The sequence below is a fragment of the Vulpes lagopus genome, chromosome 16 (genome assembly GCF_018345385.1).
Source record: "Vulpes lagopus strain Blue_001 chromosome 16, ASM1834538v1, whole genome shotgun sequence".
In the NCBI taxonomy this organism is placed as follows: domain Eukaryota; kingdom Metazoa; phylum Chordata; class Mammalia; order Carnivora; family Canidae; genus Vulpes; species Vulpes lagopus.
The window spans coordinates 2,977,112-2,999,198 of record NC_054839.1 but is presented as its reverse complement, the minus strand read 5'-3'; positions in this window follow the sequence as shown (position 1 = coordinate 2,999,198).

Here is a 22,087-nt window from a genome sequence, read left to right as displayed (position 1 = left end):
ATGCCTTTACACACCAGTACACATCACACTACCTCATTATTAGACAGTGTAGACTGCCACGTGTGGGCATTTCCTTCACCCTGGCCCTTTTGAACACAGCTTCATGTTATTTCCATTTTTTATAGAAGTCATGCTCATATCTTTGCACACTTCTGTGAGTGTGTCCATAGAATAAGTTTCTAGAAATGAAAATAAATTCCTAAAGAGGGAATAACTGGATAAAAGAGAAGTTTATTTTTAACTCCCGTAGCTTTGAGTGAATATTTGGCTTCAACCTGATATTTAAATGAAGCAGAGTTTCTCTCGTGCCAACCATCCAAAACCCTTGCTTAAAATGGTTGCTGGGACATCCTTGGAGATGCTCATCTGGAAGATCAGGGTTGTGGCTCTGGAACCCATATTGGTGACAAGATCCCCGCTGATGCTCTGCTGGTCCAGGGACCACACCTGGCACACCATTGTGTTGGACCCTCTGCTTCCTTTTGGCACATAAGTGACACTGATGTGAGCAGTGGAGGAAGTAATGTCTGTCCTCTGGGAGCCAGACTTGGAGTCCTCTCCCTTCTCAAGGCACTGGGTTTCCTGGCCCTGTTCCCACGAGGGTGAGCTGGAAGGCAGGTCCCTGGGAGGAGCCCACCGTCCCCTGCACCATGACCCTGACCTCTTGCATTTCAAGCCCCCTGCATGGTGCATGCTCCTTCTCAGAAGCTATCCTGGGCCTTGCAGATTCCAGTGATATTTAGCAAGCCATCTGTGAATTTCTCTTCATGCCTTTTTAATGATGCTCAAGTTTGATCATTACCACTACCGCCACCACGAAAAGTCCTGCATTCCTCACACACAGTTCCCACAATACTTTAGGAAAAAAGTCTTCCCCCACAATATGGCAGGAATACTACACATGGTGCCCTTTTCAACTTTATGTGGAAAGCTATCACAGCCTACCAAGGCTATGGCCAGTATGAGATTAGGCGCCATGACCTACCAGCTTGTTTGCATTCCAACATGCCACATTTTAAAGCACGGGACAGGAGCCATAGGTGGGAGGGATAAGGACACAAGCCTGCTGGGGGATTTGGCCCTTTAAACACTCACAAGAGGGCCCAGAGGAGGTCAGCCCCAAGTCTCTCCATGCACAGGGCACAGCTACTCATTGTACACTTGCTTGAAAAGAATGAGCCACTCCAACTCAAGTCCTAAGTCCCAAGTCTCGGCCAGCCTCTGAGCCTCTTCAGGACCCTCCTACCAGCTGGCTGGGACCACCCCTACTCAGCTTCCCCAGTCAGGAACCTTCTTGCGGCCTTACTTATGACACGTACAGCTTGGCACACGACAGCCTCATTCATTCTATTTCCCATGGACATAGTAGATGTCAACTTTCTTTCATTATAAGCAATATCGGAACAAGATTTGCATGTCTTCTTACTGACTGGAAGCTCATGGCACTGAGCGAGGACTGTCACCATTGTCCCATGTGAGGGACGCCATGGCTGAGGTTGGGAGCAGTTGTACAAACCCTTCTGAGGAAATCCAGTGGGAGGGTGACAGACTCCATTCCAAACCCTGGGCTTTCTACCATTTTGTCTCACAGTTTGTCTCCACAGTTTCTGTGAATGCCTATATGCCTAGGGTTATTTGTATCCAGTAGCTTCCACGCAGCAGGTAACGGGTAAGAAACCAGACACAGGTTCCCACAGGGCACGCTCAGGAGACAGGTCCTCCCAGTACCCCAGTGGACGCGTGGTCAGACAGGGCCTGGTGGTGGCACGCCGGCCCTTCGCCGCAGAGCTGGTGGGTGACCGGGCCAGTCTCCATGCCCAGCAGCCTGCCCTCGGAGCCCCGTTCACTGTGGCCTCAGGTCCTGGGGCTGTTAGCTTTACGCCAAGTACTTCTGATTCATTAACGGCTCCTCTCATTCCTTCCAAATGTGAGGCCAGCTTTGACAGAAATTGGCATTAATACTGGCATGATGTTCATGTTGGTCCACGGACGTGGCCTTGTTAGGTAGTTGCGGGCTAACCTGTCCCCACGACAGCAGCTGGGGCACATAAGTGGCACTGATGTGAGCAATGAGGCCCAGGTTAAGAAGAAAGTGCAGAAACAACAGATGTTCTGTGGAATGGTCACGTAAGAGGACAGGCTGGGGACGCCGGGGTGGCTCAGCAGTTGAGCATCTGCCTCTGGCCCAGGGCATGATCCTGGAGACCAGGGATCATGGAGCTTGCTTCTCCCTCTGCCTGTGTCTCTGCCTCTGTGTGTGTGTGTGTGTGTGTGTGTCTCTCATGAATAAATAAATAAAATCTTAAAAGAGAGAGAGAGAGAGAGAGAGAGAGAGGATGGGCTGCCTGTGAGGCTGCAGGGCAGCTGCTCTCTCACATAGGCAAGGGAGCTTCACCTGCGGTGGGCGGTGCTGGGAAGCAACTGAGATGGCGTGGGCTCGGCCGTGCGGGTGGCAAGCCTCCTTCACGGAGCCCCACAGGCTCTCCAGGACACCACACTGACTCTGTGGGCAGTCTCTGCATTTCAGGGAGCCAAGGCTGGGACAAGACCACCGACCATGTTCTGGAAGGCCCTGGTGCCAGGAGCTCTGCAGCAAGCGCTTGCAGCTGGATCTGGGTCGGGGGCTGAGCCGTGGCCCCCAGGAAGGAAGCCCTCTATCCACACCTTCTTCAGGGCCCTGGCCCTCCTGAAGGCATATCAGACCTCTGAGGGTCCCTGGGGAATAGGAGCCAAGCAGACCCCGAGCAGCAGGAGACCAGAGAAGTGCTGGGCTGCCCCTCACGGGGCTTCCAGGCAGCTCAGGCACATCCTCCAGGCCTCGGGATGCGGGCTGGTGGGCAGCTCCCAAAGCTGTACTTCCTTCATTTACACCATTGATTTTAAAGTTATGGGACAGCAGGATTGTTGGTTAGCAGCTCAGTAATAACCTCCAATGATGCATGATCTGCAGGCCTCACAATCTTGTTGACTGAGGTCCCAAAAGGGGGAGGTCCACGACCCGACCCTGGGACCTGCAGGTGAGGCTGTTTGGAAACTGGGTCTTTGCAGATGCCACCACATTCAGATGGGGCCGTACTGGAGTAGAGGGGCTCTAACCTGGTGACCAGGGTCCCGGCACAGACGTGGGCAGAGGTCATGTGAGCAGAGGCCCAGGAGGACTGAGGCCACCAGTAGCCCAAGAGTGAAAGAGGCCCAAGGTCTCAGCACCTTCAGACAGCACCTGTCCCAGCCAACACCTTCAGACTTCCCACCTTCGGGACTGAGACAGTCAGCTTCTCTTATCCTAGGGCCACCCCTAGGAATCAGAGACAGTTGTGACCTTGGTTTTCTAGTGAGGACAGTGGGGCCCAGAACACTGTCACTCCACACAGAGGCAGCACCGGCCCTCCCAGCCACCCAGGAAGTGCCAGGCTCATCGGGCCCTGCTGGCATCTGGTCTCCAAGGCTCACTCCTGGCCCTGCACTAACGGATCACTTTGTCACAAGCCTGGCAGCCGCCCAACAAGAGGCTGTAGGAATTAGGATCCAGAGGCCTGTGGTCACATGCTTTGGGTGTTTGCAAGTCCAGAGGGTGGTGCCAAGGCCCTGACGGACTCGTTAGCATTTCTGGCATCCCTGGTCACTCTCTGTGGATGCCGGGTGAGTCACCCACGAGGCGTCCCCCCAGCGAATGTCAGGGGCAGGCCCGGGGGTGGGGCAGCATGCCACAGCACCGCAGAGTCCCCTAATATAGACCTGGTGTGGGGCTGGAGGCAGGCGGCCCCAGTCAGCACCTCCCTGTCACTCCGACAAGCTGGAGCCCTCTGGTCTGGGGATCACTCAGGGAAGCAAGTGCAGGCCCCTGTCACTTAATATGCTCAAAGGTCATTAATGAGATGTTGACCAACAGTGAGACTGACCCAAGGACAGGGCAGCCATAGCCACCATCTCCCTGACCTTCAGAGTGACCAGCACAGCATGGTCTAAGGGGGATGCTGGCAGGGGGAGTGTGCCCACACCCCCATGTATGAGTGAGTCTATGGGTGTGCACGTGTGTGTGCCCCATGAGTACCCAGCCCATTCTGACTGCTGGAACGAGGGTTCACAGACAGGACGGCTTGTAAACAACAAGATGTATTTCTCATGGTCCTGGGGGCTGGCAACCAGGATGGGAGTCGGCACTGCCCAGGAGGGCCTCCTCCAGCCACAGCCTTCTCACTGTGTCCGCACACTGTGGAAGGGCCCCGGGGGCTCTCCAGGGTCTCCCTTACAGAAATGCTGATTCTATCATGGGGGCCTCCCCCTCAAAACCCCACCCGACCTGAATCACCTCCCAAAACCCCACTGCAAATACCGTCACACTGAGGGTGGGGACTCCAACATGTGACCTTTCAGAGAACACATGCATTCAGACCATCACAGGGTGTACACGCATGTGTATACATCTGTGTGTGCAAACACCTATGCACTACTGTGTGTGCACGTGTGTGTGTGCTTGTGTGTTTCTGTGTGTGTGTGTGTGTGTGTGTGCACATTCGAGCATGGGAGCCGGCCGTGGCAGTGGCCAGGCGGGAGCACCACAGAGGGCGGCGGAGGCCAGGCCTTCCCTCTGCAGAGCCGCCCTCCCGGGGAAGGGCACTAGGTTGGGGGGGCCTCCACCCGCTTTTCACGGAGTGTGCTGCCACCTAGTGGGAGGGCGACCGGCGGGCCGTGCTGGAGAAGGCCGGTGGTCTCCGCCCTGGTCGGGGGATGCCCATGCAGCCTCTGGCGTGGGGCAGGGAAGGACGCATGGGGCCATGGTGGTGGACAGGAGCCAGGAGCCTGAGGCCGCACTCAGAAGCACCGCTGGCTTATCCATCCCCATGCAGTGACGCAAGTGAGGGGCTTGCTGCCCCCGTGTCCAGAGGGCCGGGTGATGTGGCCTGCTCCCCACTCTGTGGCTTCTCACGGCCACACTGCGCCGTCCTAGGACGTGGATCCTCCTCCAGCTGTGCACCAGGCAGCAAGAATGGAGCCAGCGCCCTGAATGCATGTGAAGCCCCAACCAGTGGTCCTGTCTGCTGCAGCCGTGTCACATCCCTGCACCGTGGACCTCGCTGGAACCTTCAGGGGCATCAGGAAGCCCACTAGGGCCTCTCCGGAGGCCTCCTGGTCTGCTCAGGGCCTTGGGCTCTGCCAGAGAGACCAGTCGGCCAACCTCACATTTCTATCTTCCTCTGAGTCCAAGAAAATGGCTTTATGCTGTTTCTAAGTCCAGTCGGTTCTAGAAGCATACTTCTCCCTGCCTCATCATGGTACTTACACCATCCGCTGGTGGTCTGTGGTTATTATTACCCAACCGATCTGCTCCGGTCCCTTCTCACAGGCTACAGCATAGGAGTTCAGTTAGGAGTGTGCAGGCGGCACCCTCAGATGGGAGCGGCCGCGCCGTGATGCCCAGACTGTTAGTGCTTGAGCCATCCTGGGGCCGGCCCTCCCGCCCACTCCTCCTGCTGCGGGGATACCCACCGGGCCCAGCCTGTGCTCCAGAGGGATGCCTCCGGGACACAGGAAGGGGCTGCCAGCTTGGCCCCGCACCTCATCTTCCCAGTGCAGGGAACACGCCCCCCCAACACACACACACACACACACACACACACACACACACACATTTTTAGCGCTGACCCTCAGGTCAGGCCTTCTCATGTCACTAAACTAAAATAAGGCAAAAGCCACAGGGAAGGAAAAAAATCACAAGGTGTTTGGACTCTTCAGAGTGATTGGGGAAAATCAGGTGAGAAAGGACACTTGCCAACACCGGGTCTTTGTTGGGATGGCCCTCCAAGGGAAGTGTCACCGTAAGAGGCATTGCCGAGACAGAATGCTTTGGAGGGTTGCAAATAAAATAAGTCAACCACTCCTTACGTTCTTTTCAAAGTTATAGACTTAGGCCACAGGGTTCAGAGGTCTTATTAACAAGATAACGGGCCAGACCTGCCATGTGGGTCTGTGGGTCTGGCAGGTGCGCCCTCTCCTACCGTCTCCGACAACTGCCAGAGGTGCCGTTTCTAACAGAAATGCAGAACGTTGTTCTCCTTAAAACCCCTAGCATGCCCCTAACTTCTAAACCTGTAGGCCTTCACAAGTATCCGCTACCCGCTGCTGACAGCATATGGCCACAAAACTCACTGCTTCCGACAACAAACACGTATCATCTCACGGTTTCCAGGGCACAGGAATTTGAGAAGAGGTAAGCTGGGGATGTTTCAGATGCAGGTTTTATTTTTGTTCAGGTGTGCTGAGGCCCACAGATCAGAGGACAACAATCGCCATTGGAAAGTTCTGCTCAGAGACCCCCGAGAGGGGGGCACCATGCCTGTCATACGGGGCCGCAGAGGAAGTGCCAGAAAGAGGCTCTCACCCAACACAGAATCTGCCAGAATGCTGATCCCTGACTTCCCAGTCTCCGGAACCTCGAGAAATGCATTCTGCTCTTTCTAAGCCCCTGTTGGCAGTATTCTAGTTGTAGCTGCCTGAATGAACCTTTTAGGAAATGGCCAGCCCTGGCGGGGTGGGGGTCAGTCTTTCCAGGGTCAGCAGGACCCCCAATGTCAGACATCAGAAAATACAGAAAATGCAGTATATGATGAATATAGGGTGTTTCTGGCTCATGGCCTGAGAGAGCCAAGGACCTGCCTTGAACATTGTTCCCACAGCTGGTGGCTGGAGCACTCAAGTCCTCATCACACGGTCTCTCCAGAGGGCCACCTGAGTGTCTGTGTGGCATGCACCTGGCTTCCTGCAGCGTGCGTGACCCCAGAGAGACTGCCAAGCAGAACCGTGGGGGACTTCCTATGACTATGTCTCTGAAATCACACATCATCCCCTCCACCTGTTTCTCTGTGTTAGAAGCACATCACTGAGTCCAGCCCACCCTCAGAGGGAGGGTAATTGAGATCCACCTCTTAAAGGGGGGAGAAAGAATTTGTGGATGTATTTTTTTATAGATTGTATTTATTCATTCATGAGAGACATTCACAGAGACAGAGGCAGAGGGACAAGCAGGCTCCTCTCAGGGAGCCCGATGCAGGACTCAATCCCAGGACCCCAGGATCATGCCCTGAGCTGAAGGCAGATGCTCAACCACTGAGCCAGCCAAGTGCCCCTGTGGATGTGTTCTAAAGCCACCATATGGTCTGTGCCAGGCTCTATTTCCACTCCTCCCTTGCCCAAAACCCACAGCCCCATCCCTTGCTCTCTAACCAAAGGCTTAGAGCAGAAGCACCAAGGAAGGTAGCTCTCAATCTACACGCCAGGGATGCACTTTCTGATGGTGAAAACCACCCTGGAGCCACATCCAAGTCTGCCACTGCCCCCAGAGACTGTACGTGGCATCTCCACGGGCTTCGTAGGTAGCTTTCTTGGTCTGTCATGCCCTCTGTCCGCATTATCTCGGGAACACTTTATATCCATCCTCAGCCAGCTTCAATGCCACCTGCTAGGTGGACCCCTCTCAGAGCCCTTGTTTGGCATGGGGAACTGCTTCCTGTCGGTATCCCAGGATCACTCTGGACATACCTCCAATGAGGCCCAGAACACGTGATGATAAAATCAGAGAGAGGGTGCTTTTTATTTATAGCTAGACCGGGAGCTCCTCAAAGGGAGACACGGACACATTTACACTGGTGTCCCCCGCATCTGTCCCTTGGGGGTTGGTGAAATTATTCTGGTTAAATGAATGACCGAGGGAAAAGTAAGTGTTCAATGTCTGAAAACAACTCTAGGAGACATTTGGGGAAAGGGCAAGTTTCCCTTCCCAGGCTGAGCTAAATCCTCCAAACATCCAACTTCCTGCAACTGTGCGCTGCTGTAAAGACCTCACATGAACTAGCCTCCTATTCAAGGAACTAACCTGGCACTAGCCTCTTCTCATTCAAGGTCTCTGTCCCCTGTCCTACTATGGGCCAGTCCCATTTCTCTCAGGAAGTTGACCATTTTGTGTCTGTCAGCTTGCCTCGCCGCCACCAGGCCTGCGTTCCCTGGATGACCCATCCATGGGTAACATCTCACACTGGTGTCTCATCTCACGTGCTGACCTCTCAATTGTTCGGTCAACTCTGGAGAGCAGGACTGTGCCTTCTACCCATCTGGTCTTCCACCTACCTGGTCATTGTTGCTTTGACACAGAGCATTCAGCAACAGGATGGATGTTTCCAGCAGGTTCACCCCTCAGAGCAACATATTCTATCTGCTGTACAAAGATTGATTCCAGCTTCATAAAATTCTTGCCATTTTTCAAAAAAAATACATGTGGGACATCCTACGTGTGAAGAGTACTGTTCTGCTATATTCTGAACAGCAGCACCTCATGAATGTAATGAGCTTAGTCGTGGGTGCTCTTAGGAACAATGCAAGAGCCTGGGAGATCCCAGGTCAAGATCCCAGGTCCTGGCTCACATTCCTCTTAGAATAAGGACTCCGTGTTTCATGCCTGTCCCCCCGGTCAGTGATGCCCCTCTATGAGTTAGGCAGGGCAGGACCGTTCCTTTGGTCACAAATGAATTGAGGGTCTTGCTCAGGCCATAATTGGACTCTCTTCTTTCCTTCACTACATGGTGGCCTCTGGCCTGAGAAAAAGCAGTCAAAGGGAAGACATTTGCACTGTCTACACATATGGGGAGGATGTCGTAGTAATCTGTGAGGAGTAGATGCCCTCTGTGCTCTGCAGGGCATGACCAGTACTAAAAAGACACAGGAAGGGCAAGACTGGCCAACAGAAAAAAAAAAATCCTAGAAACATGATCTGACTAGTGATGAAGTAGGCTGCCTAGTACCAAGGGATGGTACCTGACGTGTTCCTTAGCATTTAGGTAGATGCTACCTGAAGATCATCTGTCAGAAGACCTACAGATGCAGCCCAGGAGAAGCAACTGGATCTGATCAAAATTTTCAGGTTTGTGCAAGTGGCAGAGTGCATGAAACTTTATAGAACACCGTGGAGGGCTGAGATAGTACATAGTCTACATGAGGGTAAAGTATGCCTACATGTATGTGCTGGTGCGTGCCTGTACATGGCAGGTACATATGTGTACATGTGCCTCTACACATATGTCTGTGATAAGTAAAGTTGTGGAAAGTGCTGTGCTTGATAGAAGAGAAAAAGCAGGCACCAAAGATTTAAGGGAAAATGGAGAAACTTTTAATGAAAATCTTGTATCCATCCTTCCTTTCTTCATGTGTTTTGCTGCCATTGCTTGATGGTTGCCAGCTGAATGCAGGCTCTGGTGGGGCTCAGCTGAAGGGCTCTTGGAGCAGGTGCACTCTTAGTTCTCATCCATGACTTAAATTCTACAGTTTTATGGTTTGAGTCCTTTCTAAAAGGTGTCCACAGTCCACCTATGGGCAAAAATGTCTTCCTTCCTGCAAAGCCAAGAACTAATCATTTCCTCAGTGGCTCCAGCGAACCATGCACACATATGTAGATACTCAATAACTGACCAAGAGCCAGTCACCAGTAATCTGAGGAGAGAAAACAGTCACTTCAAGTGGAAATTTGTAAAGATTCCACCTCTCCGAGTGCCCCGAAGATGCTACTTCAGCACCTAACTAAAAACTCTGGTTCTAACGTCCTGTTTGACATGTCCTAGAGTTCAGGCAAATGTTGGTCTCCTGTCACAGGTCGAACAATTGCTATGAGCAATTCCTTTGTGCTATTCCTGCTTTCACATGATCATGTTTCACCTACTTATAAATGTGTTTGTGAGGAACTTTTTAAACTCTACGGTGGTTAGTGATTCAAAGTTGCACGAACAATATTTTTAGTGTATAGTTTTCCGATGTGGACACGACAAATTCATTTCTTTCAGTTCATACAAGCTGCATCCACTGTCTTGTTTCTCGAATAGTTTAATAATTCATCGCACTTCCCCACCACCAACAACAATAGAAAAAACAAACAATGCAACACTCTCTTATTAACTCAGTAGTTTTCTTCTGGAAAATGGGGATCTGGGGAGGTGAACTGTGCCAAGTTTTTTGAGAGCTGCTGTTCAAGGGCTACAGCCAGGGTTCCCAGCTCTAATTCTACTTCAAAACTTCGTGAGGACATTGCTGTGTTCTTGAATTCCATGGTTCTGTGGCAATGCACAGGAGGATATACCACAGTGAAGAGTGGTTCTATCACTGGAACTCACTGCCCTCCCAAATTCCTACCACATGCCTGTGTGTAAGGCTTGCCCAGGTGCCCAGCCACACAAGGTGATGCCCTCTGGCCATGCTGGCACACCTCCTGCGTGTTCTCTTGCTTTGCCAAATGCAGCAAGCCACATCTGCGGGCTCTGCGGTTAACAGAGCAATGACCCCCTAAAGATGTCCACGTGCTAGTCCCAGGGACCCCTGAATATATTCCCTTACCTACCAAAGGACCACCAAGGTTTAAAAACGGAATTAAGGAGGCTCATCGGTTGACCTTAGAATAGAGAGGTTATCCTGGCCTATCCTGCATGGACCCATGATAAAGCCATATGGTCTTCAAAAGTGGAAGTGGGAGATGGGAGAGGCAGATGTGACTACAGAGACAGAGTCAGTGTGGAGAGTGTCAAAGGAACCCGACCAGCCCTTGCTCACATGGAAGACAAAGGGAATGGGTCACGGCCAAGGAAGATGGCAGCCTCTGGACGCTGGAACAGGCAAGGACACCAATTCCCCACCGAAGCCTGTAGGAGGAGGCAGCCCAGCTGACAACTTGATTTCCATTCAGACTTCAAACCTAAAGAGCCATAAGATGACAAACATGCATTTGTTCAAGCCCCTGACTTGGCACCGATCTCTTACAGCAGCAATAGGAACCTAATGCCAGCCAGCCTTATCTCTGGGGAATATGTTTTCTTGAGATCCTAGGGAGACACAGAGCTCGAAAGATAGGGAGGAAGACGCAGTGAAAGACCAAACAGTTTTATCAGCGTTACCTCAAATTTTTAAATAAAGAAAATTTGCGAGATGTCTGGGTGGCTCAGTGGTTGAGCGTCTGCCTTCAGCCTGGGGTGTAATCCCGGGGTCCGGGGATCGAGTCCCTCATTGGGCTCCCTGCATGGAGCCTGCTTCTCTCTCTGCCTGTGTCCCTCTCTTTCTGTGTGTCTCTCATGAATAAGTAAATAAAATATTTAATTAATTAATTAATTAATTAATTAATTAAATTTTGCAGCAAATTAATTCCTCTTCTTTCTATTTTCTCCCTGGCTAGCAAAGGTCATCTGTGCGTGCATGTGTTCATGTATTCACTCAATTAGCTAACATTCATTTACAGTGTTTTATGTACACTAGGCTAAAATCAAAGGAAATTTTTAAAAACAAAACAAAAATTTTTTTCTTAATTTTCACCCATCCTCAAGAAGTTGATAATATAATAGCAGAGGGAAATGTGACATCCATGGTGAGTGTGCAACACGGCACGATTGGTGAGTGATGCAACATGACATGATTGTTGAGTGTTGCAGCAGGATGTTATTGTTGAATATGCAACATGACCTGCTTGGTGAGTATCGCAGTAAGACATAATTGGTGAGTGTTGTAGCACAACCTGACTGGTAAATGTAGCAGCAGGACGTGACTGGTGAGTGTTGCCGTAGGACATTATCACTGAATATGCAATATGATGTGATTAGTGAGTGTTGCAGCAGGACGTGATTGGTGGGTTTTGCAGCACCAGTGATTGGTGAGTGCTGCAGTAGGACATTATTACTGAATATGCTACATGATTTGATTGGTGAGTGTTGCAGCAGGACGTGATTGGTGCTCTCAGGGAGGTGAACAAAGGTGCAGTCGGTGTTGTGCTGAGAAAGAGCCCAACAACTTAGAAGGCTGGGTGGGGAATGGGTGCTGCAATGACAGGATGTGTGTTCAGACTGGCAGACGAGCAAGAGTCTCCAGGTGGATGGAGAGGATGACAAGAAGAAAAGCACAGAGGCATGAGAGGCCAAGCTGGGTGCCTCAGGGTCCAGCAGTGTCTGGAATGTTTGGGGCTCTTGTAGGAAAGTTCCTATAGTGTCTAACATGTTTTCCAGGTGAAGAAAGGAAAGAATTTAAAGAGAGAAAATGCTTTTTGTGTTTGAGCCCAAGTAAAAGGCCATTTTTATGAGAACTACCTGATTCAAAAAATAAATCTTGCTGAGGACAGGCACCTGAATGGCTTAGTTAGTTCAGCCTCCAACTCTTGGTTTCGGCTCAGGTCATGATCTCAGGGTCCTGGGATCAACCCCATGTCTTTGGGCACCCCGTTCTTGGGGGAGCCTGCTTAAGGCTCTCTCTCACATACCCTACCCCCACTTTCTCTCTCTCAAATAAATAAATAAGTCTTTTAAAAATTTTTTGCTGTAGTGACAACTCCACCTAGGGCCATTGCTACAGGAGTTCAGGATCCCTAAAACACCACTGACTGCCTCCACCGAGCATGTGTTCATGAAGGAATTCAGCTTAAACGGAATATGAAGAAAACCATCACAGCTGGGCAATCCATGGTGAGCTTGAGAAAGAAGGGGAAGGGCATCCCTGCCCTGTCACCCCTATGGACAAGCAAGAGGGGAAAGGGAGCCTCCAGGAGCCAACACTTGTGAATGCTTCTCACTCGGATGCCTCTCTGGTCCCTACTTGCCTGAATGTCAAGGAAAAATGAGGCATTCCTCAAAGTAGGATAAAGTAGGATGTGAAAAAATCCAATAGCTGGTCATACTCTAAGGTCAACCTTTCTTCCACCATGTTTCATTCGAACACATTCTGTGCTGCCCCCCACAGACACCCACTGAGCCCGGATGTCCCACGGACGTGCGTGAGGAGCTGGCTTCCTCACTGCCCTGCAGTGTGGGTAAGCCTGAGCAGTCCCTCCAGGGTCTGCATGGTGGGGCTGCAAGGGTGGCCCACTGTGTGGGTGGCAGGTGTCAATGACAACAGAGATGGCCCTTGCTGGCACCTTCACTGTGCTGGCTGCAAGCCATTGACTGCCTCCTGCCCTAGATGAGGTCATTACCCTAAAGTGGTCAAGTACATTATTTGTTTAAAAATCTAAATAGATTAGGGGATACCTGGGTGGCGCAGTGGTTTGGGGCCTGCCTTTGGCCCAGGGCGCGATCCTGGAGACCCGGGATCGAATCCCACGTAGGGCTCCCGGTGCATGGAGCCTGCTTCTCCCTCTGCCTATGTCTCTGCCTCTCTCTCTCTCTCTCTCTCTCTGATGACTATCATAAATAAATTAAAAAAATTAAAAAAAAATCTAAGTAGATTAAAGGCAGTGGTGGATTCCCAAACACTTTACTAACTGCCTCTCAAAAAAAAAAAAAAATTGTTGCGAAGTCGTGATTATGCAGCATGGCCAATTTCCACACTGTAAACCAGTCTGCTGCTGATATCAAGCCTTCGCAAGCTGGTGGGAGCTGGCCCCACCACATCCTGGCCTAAGCATTCAAAGATGAGGAATGCAACCATGAAAGTTTCAGGAGAAAACAGAGGGGAGTCCTCCATCATCTTGTGACAGAGAAGAACTATCAACGTAATGACTGAATATACTGAAGCCATTTTTAAAAGATGAAAAAATTGAATCCAAGTAAAAAATTCTATTTTTACAAATTACATTTAAATTAAAATTACATTCAAAATTTTAAAACCATGAGAAAAAAACAAAGTTAAACTAATAAAAAATATTTGCAGTTTTATCATGGAACTTCTCAAAATCACTTTCATAGAACCAACAACCTAATAGAAAGTTACAAAATGATGTGAACCATAGTTTCAAGAAAAAAGTAAAGTCAAAGAATCCTTTATTATATTAAATGATGCTCAACCTCACTTACCATAAGAGAAACAAAAATAGGTATTTTTGACCTACAGGCATTTATGTAAAATAATATACACTGTGTTTTGAAGGCTAAGAAGTCATCTGTGTGCACTGCTGGTGGGATGTAGGCTGGACCCCTCATGGAGGGAACATCTGTCAGAACATCTATCAGGGGCATCTGGGTGGCTCAGTAGGTGAGGCATCTGCCTTCGGCTCAGGTCATGATCCCGTGCTCCTGGGACGGAGTCCCACGTCGAGCTCTGGGCTCCGTGGGGAGTCTGCTTCTCCCCCTCTCCCCCTGCTTGTGCTCTCTCTCTCTCTCTCTCATATAAACAAATAAAATATTTTTTAAATGAAAGGATAAGGAGCTCTGTGTGGTGGTATTTTAAAATCTCCAAAGTAGATCAAATTCATAATTTTTAAAAAGCAACATACAGAAGTGAGCATATTATACAAACTTTTATCTAAAAGAACAAGACGGGGAAATTAAAATGTATATTTTCAATTTTCTGTTTTGTGCACTGATAGGTGTTTTTGGGGTGGCGTGGGGGACATATGAGCAGGGAATGGTGCAAGAGAGATTTCTCAATGTTTCTCTTTATAGATATTTGTAGACAAAGCGAATATGTTACTTATTCATAAATACACATTAAATATTTTTTAATAACTAGCTAAATAAGTTTCTCTGGACTCTGCTGGTAAGCACTCCCGACCTGGTATGCAGCCACCCTGCCACATGCAACGTCTGTGAAGATAGAAATAACACTTGGTAGCTAAGAGCCGATTCCTTCCTGTTCGTTCCCTGAAGATACTAAAATAGCAAAGGAAGTATTGATCGACCAGGCAGTGTCTGTGGAGCACAAGTTACATACGGGGCCTGGGGCTGGGCAGTTTGCACATCACATACTCCAGGGTTTTATTATGTTGCAAGCCCATTTCAGGGAGGAATTTCCTGAGGTGTAGAAAGGCAGAGACAATAACTCAAGTTCACACACTTGGTCAGGGCAGAGCAGGTGTTCAGATCCAACTACAGGTCTCTCCCAGGCCAAGGTGTCCAGGGGCTGCCACGCTGCCAGGATGCCCCCACCTTCCCCAGGGCACATGGTCCACCCCAGAGACCCCAGCCCTCATGGCTGTGAGACCTATCACGGTAGGAGCAGTGTGTGTTTTGAGGAGACGCTGGGGTTTGGAGATCCAGAAGCAGGCATCCACTCCACTCAGCTTCTCCGACAGACTCCGGGTGACCATGTGTGAGGCTGTGTCCACGCGTACAACAGAAAGCCATCCGACTCGGGCAGGTCATCCCAGGATGCTGCTGCCCGATCGCGCTCCTTGGAAACAGGTCCCGTCTTTCCACACGCTGTGCGCACCTTCAGCCTCTCTGGTCTTCCTTCTGCATGGCCACCTCTGTCCTGGACCCCGGCTGGCTCCAGTGAGGAGGGAGGGCAGGCTTCTGCGGGGGCAGGGGCAGCCACCCCTCCTTCTCAGTCCCCACAGCCTCACACAGAGTTGAGTGTGGACTCAGGGGCACGTGCACCTGTTCCTGATGAACAGAAGTCCTAAGATGCTCCCCAAACCCGTGTTGCTTTCTAGCTACAGCTCCCGTAATATTTGATTTACATGGAATGGAGGTGACTATTGGTGAAATCCAGCAAGAACATTCTGTATTGAAGCAAACACAGTGTATCAGCACATAGAGTTTGGCCTAGTAGCCTGGCCTGCCAAGGACTGCTGTGACTGCCTCGTGGCCGTGAGCACAGGGTGTGCTCGACCCGTGTGTGCACGTGGCTGCAGGTCGGCCACCTGCCAAGGCCTACGCACCACATGTGACTCTGTCCTGTTGCTAAACCACATCTACAGGGAGGGCAGGAGCACCAAGCGTGCCCTCGTGCCCATGCGCTTCACAGATCCCTTCATGAACAGCTTCTCTGTTGCTTATAAAGTCCGTTGTGCCTTGACCCAGGATTTCACCCCTAGATATTTACCCAAGAGAAAAGAAACAATATCCTCAAGGCTACACAAATCCTTACAGCAGCTTTAATTAGAATGGCCGCAAGCTGGAAACCGCCCAAGTGTCCACCATCGGGAGGATGGATGAAGACGTGGTGACTCGCCACTAGCCACAGCAAGGAGCCCAGCCACTGACACGCCTAGTGGCATGGGGGGCTCCAAAACGCACGCAGAACAGAAGACAAGACAGCAAGAGTACCTCCTCGACGAAGTTCCAGAACTCGTAGGTAGTGACAGAATCAGGCGGCAGGGGTAGGCGAGTGGGAGCGGCTGGAACCCACCGGGAAGGGGACCGAGGGGACCCTCTGAGTGATGGAATGTTCCATATTGTGATGTGATTGGAGATACACTGACGTCTTCACTCGTTCAAACTCAATACGTAATGTCTGCAAAATATGCCTCAAGACGTTTGTTTATCATTTTGTGATTGTTTCCCTCACAACCTGGAAACATGGTATCTTTCAACAATCAGAAAACAACGCAAAACCAAGAAATCAGAATGATGGCAAACAGCCCAAGTACCAGTTCTGCTCGAGACACAAGCTGTGTGACATCAGAGAGATGCACGACCTGTCTGAGGCCGCTGTTTCCTCTGCCCGATGGGACAACAGCCTACCCAGCAGGGTCAGTGTGTTCAGTAAACCATGTGTTGGAGTCCTGGGGCTGATGTAACAATGCAACACGAACCAGGGGCCTTAAGACAACAGGCATGTATTCTCCCATGGTTTTGGAGCAAGTAGTCAGCAAGCCAGGTGTCTGGGGGCAGCTGTCCTCTGACGTTCCAGGTAGGATCCTTCCCGCCCCTGGTGGTGATCCTCGATCCTTCAGGCTCCTTGCCTGGCAGCAGCACGGCTCCAATCTCCACCTGCATCATCACATGGCATTCTCCACATGCCCTGTCTTCACACAGTGTGTCAACCCCAGACATGTCGGATTCGGGCCACCCTCCCGCAACATGACCTCGTCTTATCTAATTACATCTGCAACAACCTTATTGCCAAAGAAGATCGCATCCACAGGCAACCAGATCGAGGATGTAAATCTCTCCTTGGGAGACACGACTGAATCCCTAACAGAACATAATAGGGGGGCTAGCAGTTTTGTGTTGTCTGATTCAGATAAGAACCTGTGGGACTGAGTCATTAAATTACCCTTGGACTAATCTATAATGCTAACTTCAAAAAACATATAAACCAGGAGAGGAATCTGACAAGAAGCCTTCGGGCATGCACTAGGCAGGACAAGGGTTTGGACTTTCCCCACAGAAGCGGAAAGAGTCACTGAACTGTAAGCTGGATGGAATTACCCGTGGAGAGCAGAGCCCAGGTGAGGCTAAGTCCAGCGGGTTCCAAGAAGCCTGGGTCTCCCCGCCACCACCGTGGGATGGCCCAGCAGGGCATGCTTCCAGGGGCTGTCCTGACTCCTGGGAGATGACATTTTCTAAGAAAACTGAAAGGCCAGGGTAAACGGACTGGTCACAAAGACTCTGCAGGGAAGCTGGCCTCCCACACCCACGCTGGCCTATCCCGTGGACTCATGGCTGGGTCTCAGAAAAAAATGAAAAGTGTGAGTAGTAACTGCAAGACCTCTTCCAGGAAAGAATTTGTAAAGCCAGGGCACGATTCACACTGCTTGGGGGCCCCCCGTAAGGGAGCACTTGGCTCCAGGAGGCCTCGCAGACTTTGCATGGGTCCCAGCTATGTCAACTCTCCAACAGAGGGCTGATGACTTCAGGTCTGCAGTGTTTCTCGCCATCCCCAGATTCCCCTCAGTGAACAGCTACTGGCAAAACCCATAACCATGCAATCCCACTTCTGGGAAAGCACCTGCCAACACGGGAGAGAAGGGGGAACGCTTCCTACTGCCAGGTGTGGCCTGCGATTTCAGACAGTTGGAACCTCAGTCCCATAGGCCATCCTGGAGTCCTCAGTCCCTATCTCTGTGGACAGAACAGTTGCCAACTGTACAGCTGGTTTCTGCAGGACTGGGGGCATCCTATGCCAGCACTGTGCCTCCCCCAGCCTGTTGTCAGGAGTCTTGGGATGGAAAACCCTTCCTGTCTACAAAGGGAGTGCCTCACTTCCTGAGTTCTGAAACACTGACTTACCAAAGCAGATTTGAAACACAACTCATCTGTATGGTTTCTTTGTGTGTGTTGATGTGTTAAATACAAGTGCTTATAGGTTCCCCAACATTAGAATAAGGCCTACAAGGATGGACACCTACACCCCCTGGGAAGCATCTGCTTTGCACCAAAGGGGAGGGCCCTGTGGCATGATGGCATGATGGCATTACAAGGCCGGTATATGCCACACAGCAACAGAGGTCCACTAGATCCCCGGGAGTCTCAGGACTTGCAGTCCAGTGTGTGCGCACGAAAGTCCGTGAGGTCTGTGATCACAAGGGCTGCCTCCCTGGAAACTGAAAACCATTCCAGCCCCCGAGGGTTTTTCACTTAATGGACTTTGCCTCCCATAATTCAGGAAAATGTCTTTTGTCGTGCAGATGGAGGCTGATTGCTACAGAGAATGTGGGTCTGACAAAGGGCCTGGCGGGCCTGCTCCCAGGCCCCCCCCCCACTTCTGGAGGTAGCTCTCAGTACAGATTAATGATGGGGTGCCAGGAAGCAGTGCGGTCCACCCATCTTGTGGAGGAGCTGAGCTAATCTTCTTAAACCTTTTTACAATAGCTTAGCCAATCACCCAAATGATGCTGTCAATTTGCTTTTAAAACCCCACTTCAAAGAGAGAGATCCAAAGGAGATCATTGAAAGGGACAGCGATGTGGGGAGGTTACTCAGATTCAACTGGATGATTAATATTAATAGGGCGCATACCACCCAAATGACACTAGGGCTGTGCGCGGCGGTAGCTCCTTCAGGAGGAGCTCCCCAAGAATGATGCAGTGTGTATGTGTGTGCGTGTGCCTGTGTGTGTGCACCCTCTTTTCACCAGGCTTAAAGAAGAATGTGATTCTCCAGGAGCTGACCCTGGGCTCCTGGCCCTCTAGGGAGAGCACTCTCCTCCGGGGCCCGCAGTCTCTGCAGCCAGAGCCCTGCTCTTCTCAAGCCCAGCCCTGAGTGCTGTATTCCCTTTGTGCCATCCCAGCCGCCCAGGCTCACTCTGCATCCAACCATCCTGAAATCAGCAGTTTGTGCTGCATAATCAAAGGAGTTCTAAACACCATAGGCTCCTTCATCCTTGTTTCTCATGCTCAGGGGCCCGTGGGGGCCAGAGCAATTCCACCTTGAGATGGGTCACCTGGGAGGGATTCAGTCTGCCTCCCTGACCTGTAGCTACTTGAGCCACACTCTTCTCTGGGCCAAAATCAGAAGGGCAAGAGAAGGGGACAGAAGCATGTAGTGGAATTAATGTGGCATGGGGCCAGTCCCAGCAGCAGCGGCTGCCTACCTCTGAGGATAGGGTTAGGATGTTCCAGGGAGGGCATGAGGACCTAGGAGCAGCAATGGAATCTGCTCCAGACCCTCTACCTCTTACAACAGGACCACTGAACGCACAGGACATAAATCCAGCAGAAGTAAGGCCGAGAGCCACAGACAGCAGTGGGTTGCTTAGCCTTAGGGACAGTCGCCTCTCTAAGCCAACCGCCTGCCTTCAAGAGCTCGGCACCTTGATTCGGCTTGGTCAAAACACTCAGATGCCACTGTTAGGGTCAGATGTCATCCTCAGAACATCTGTGCTGGCCCCTTACCTGACTCTCTAACACCCCAAAATAAGGGACTGTTAAACTCCCTCCAGACACCACATTCCCTGGACACACCCTTGGCACATCTCAGGCCTTCTGCAAGGATCCTCGGCACCTGTACCTGCCCCTGGGAGTTTGGAGTCCAAAGCCAAGGTCCTTCCTATGTTGGCACGCTGTGGCATCTGACCCGGAAGGTAATCCCACACCCTGACTCCTGGACACACAAAGAAATCTCTTCTCCATTGAAAACGCAAATACAGGGGCACCAGGGTGGCTCAGCGGTTGAGCATCTGCTCAGGACATGATCCCGGGTCTGGGGATTGAGTCCAAGATCCGGCTCCCCACAGGGAGCCTGCTTCTGCCTCTGCCTATGTCTCTGCCTCTCTCTGTCTCTCATGAATAAATAAATAAAATCTTTTTAAAGAAAAGAAAATGCAAACACAAACACCCAAACTCAGCTGGAAGCCACAGTCACACAAGAAAATCTTGCTTCCACTGTTCTCCACATTTTGACAATAAAACACAGAAAGCACCCAAAAAAACATAGATGATAAGAACATATTTTCTTCTTCTCTTTGTTTCCTTTCCTTTTTCTCCCTTACAAAAGCAGCTACTTGTTTGGACCAATGGGTCATAAGGACAGGCAGGAATGAGTCACATCTGAGTCACAAAAGTGGTTAAGCCTTTTAAAAATCTCCATGTAAAACCAGCCTCGCCATTCAGATTTGCCACGTGGCAGGAATCTCTGTGACAGGATGGCAGTGAATTATGTGCCCAAGCTCCCAAAGGCACCAGCCTTGGGTTAGAGAACCCCTTCTTAGGTTGTCATGCCTTCAACAAGTGTACCTGGAGGAGGCTGGCATGCTGGGAGGGGCACATTACCCTCTTCACTAGAGCAGCTCACGAGCATCCCTCACAGAGGGAGACTTTCCCTCAGGGACCTCTTTCCTCATCAGCCTGCTCCTTCCTGGGTGTTCAGTTCTCATCAGCAGAGCCAGCCGAGAATAGAAACCGTGCAGTGACTCTTTTGTTTTGCTGGGACACTTCAGCAGATTCTCATGGATCTTTCAAAGCAACGCAATTATCTGATCATTCTTGGAAGCAGTTAAAATGTGGAAGGGCACATCCTGCTTCATCCCCAGAGTCTATCTTTCCAAATCACATGAGCAATCATTACAACATAAACTCCGCATTGCCCTCCCAGGAGGGGCTGTGCCCTGTGTGGGGCGGGATGGGGTGGGACAAGACACGGTTCCTCCAGCAGGATCCGAGGCTGCAGTCATGCCCGTCGAGAAGGGATGTTTAAAGATGCATTTCAGAGAGTCTGAGTGGCTCAGTGGGTTAAGCATCTGCCTTCAGCTCAGGTCATGATCTCAGGGTCCTAGGATTGAGCCCCACATTGGGCTCCCTGCTCATCAGTGAGTCTGCTTCTCCTTCTCCCTCTGCCCCTTCCCCTGCTTGTGCTCTCTCTCTCTCTCTCTCTCTCTCACTCACTCTCTGTGTCAAATAAATAAAATCTTTTAAAAATAAAGGGAAAAAATAAAGATGCATTTCTAGTTGCAAGCCCTGGAGCAGGGCAGGCCATCCACCCTGGGTTATTCTCAAGTCTGGGGAGCAGAGAGCAGCAGAGAAGCTAAAACAAGAAAAGAGGATTAGTGGGTCCCCTGAATTGATCTTCAGTTCTGGTGATGATTGATGTTCCTGAATATGGGAAGTGAGCTCACTGGGAGCTGCTCCAGGCATCGGCATCGTGGGGGGGAAAAAAAGAGGAAAGCTGGAGTTCTAATAGTCCAAGCTGTGGGTCCTTCCAGGAAGCCCAAGGAATAACGCAGTTTCTTCACCTGTGCCCATGCAAAGAGGCAGATCCTTAGATCCTCAGCACAGAGGTTTGTTGACAGTCTCAGGGCAATCTCTTGGCCTCTCTGTAGAGGTGATTCAGAGACCACCATCTACCTCACCCAGTTGTTGTAAGGGTACACAACATGGTGTGTGCAAAACCCGTAATACGCTCCTGGCACACAGTAGGCACTCAGCAAAGTGGCTACCTGGCACGCAGTAGGCACTCAGTAAATAGCAGCCATCAAGGATATAGTGAATCTGAGCACTTCCCTTACTGACTTGGAAGGTTGAGGTATTCACAACTATCACTCAAAACGGAGCAGAAAGAAATCTAGGATACTTGTTTAAACTACTTAACTTTGGTCTAGAGAAAAATGCAACCTTGTCCTCAGTCCACCATTTCTTAAATATTATTTTTACAGGAGGCTATAGTCTTGGTTTGGGGAGTGAGAGTGTTTTAGGGTGTTCATTCAGATAGCTTTTAAAGAAGAGAATGGGGAAACAGACCTTATTCAGAGATGCATTTCTCAAGACAATGGTACCAAGACGGGCTGGGGAACAATCGCCGGTTGCCCTGCCGGCCGTCACTGTCTAGGCTTCCTGGTCCTCACCCCCCTCACCATGGAGCTAGGGTGGGACTGCCTTGCTGTCTTCTGAAACACCGACCATCTTATTGCCAGCTTTAAATAGAAGAGGACCAAGGGCAGGATCCTCTTTTTCAGAACCAAAATGCCCCAAATCATAGACCCC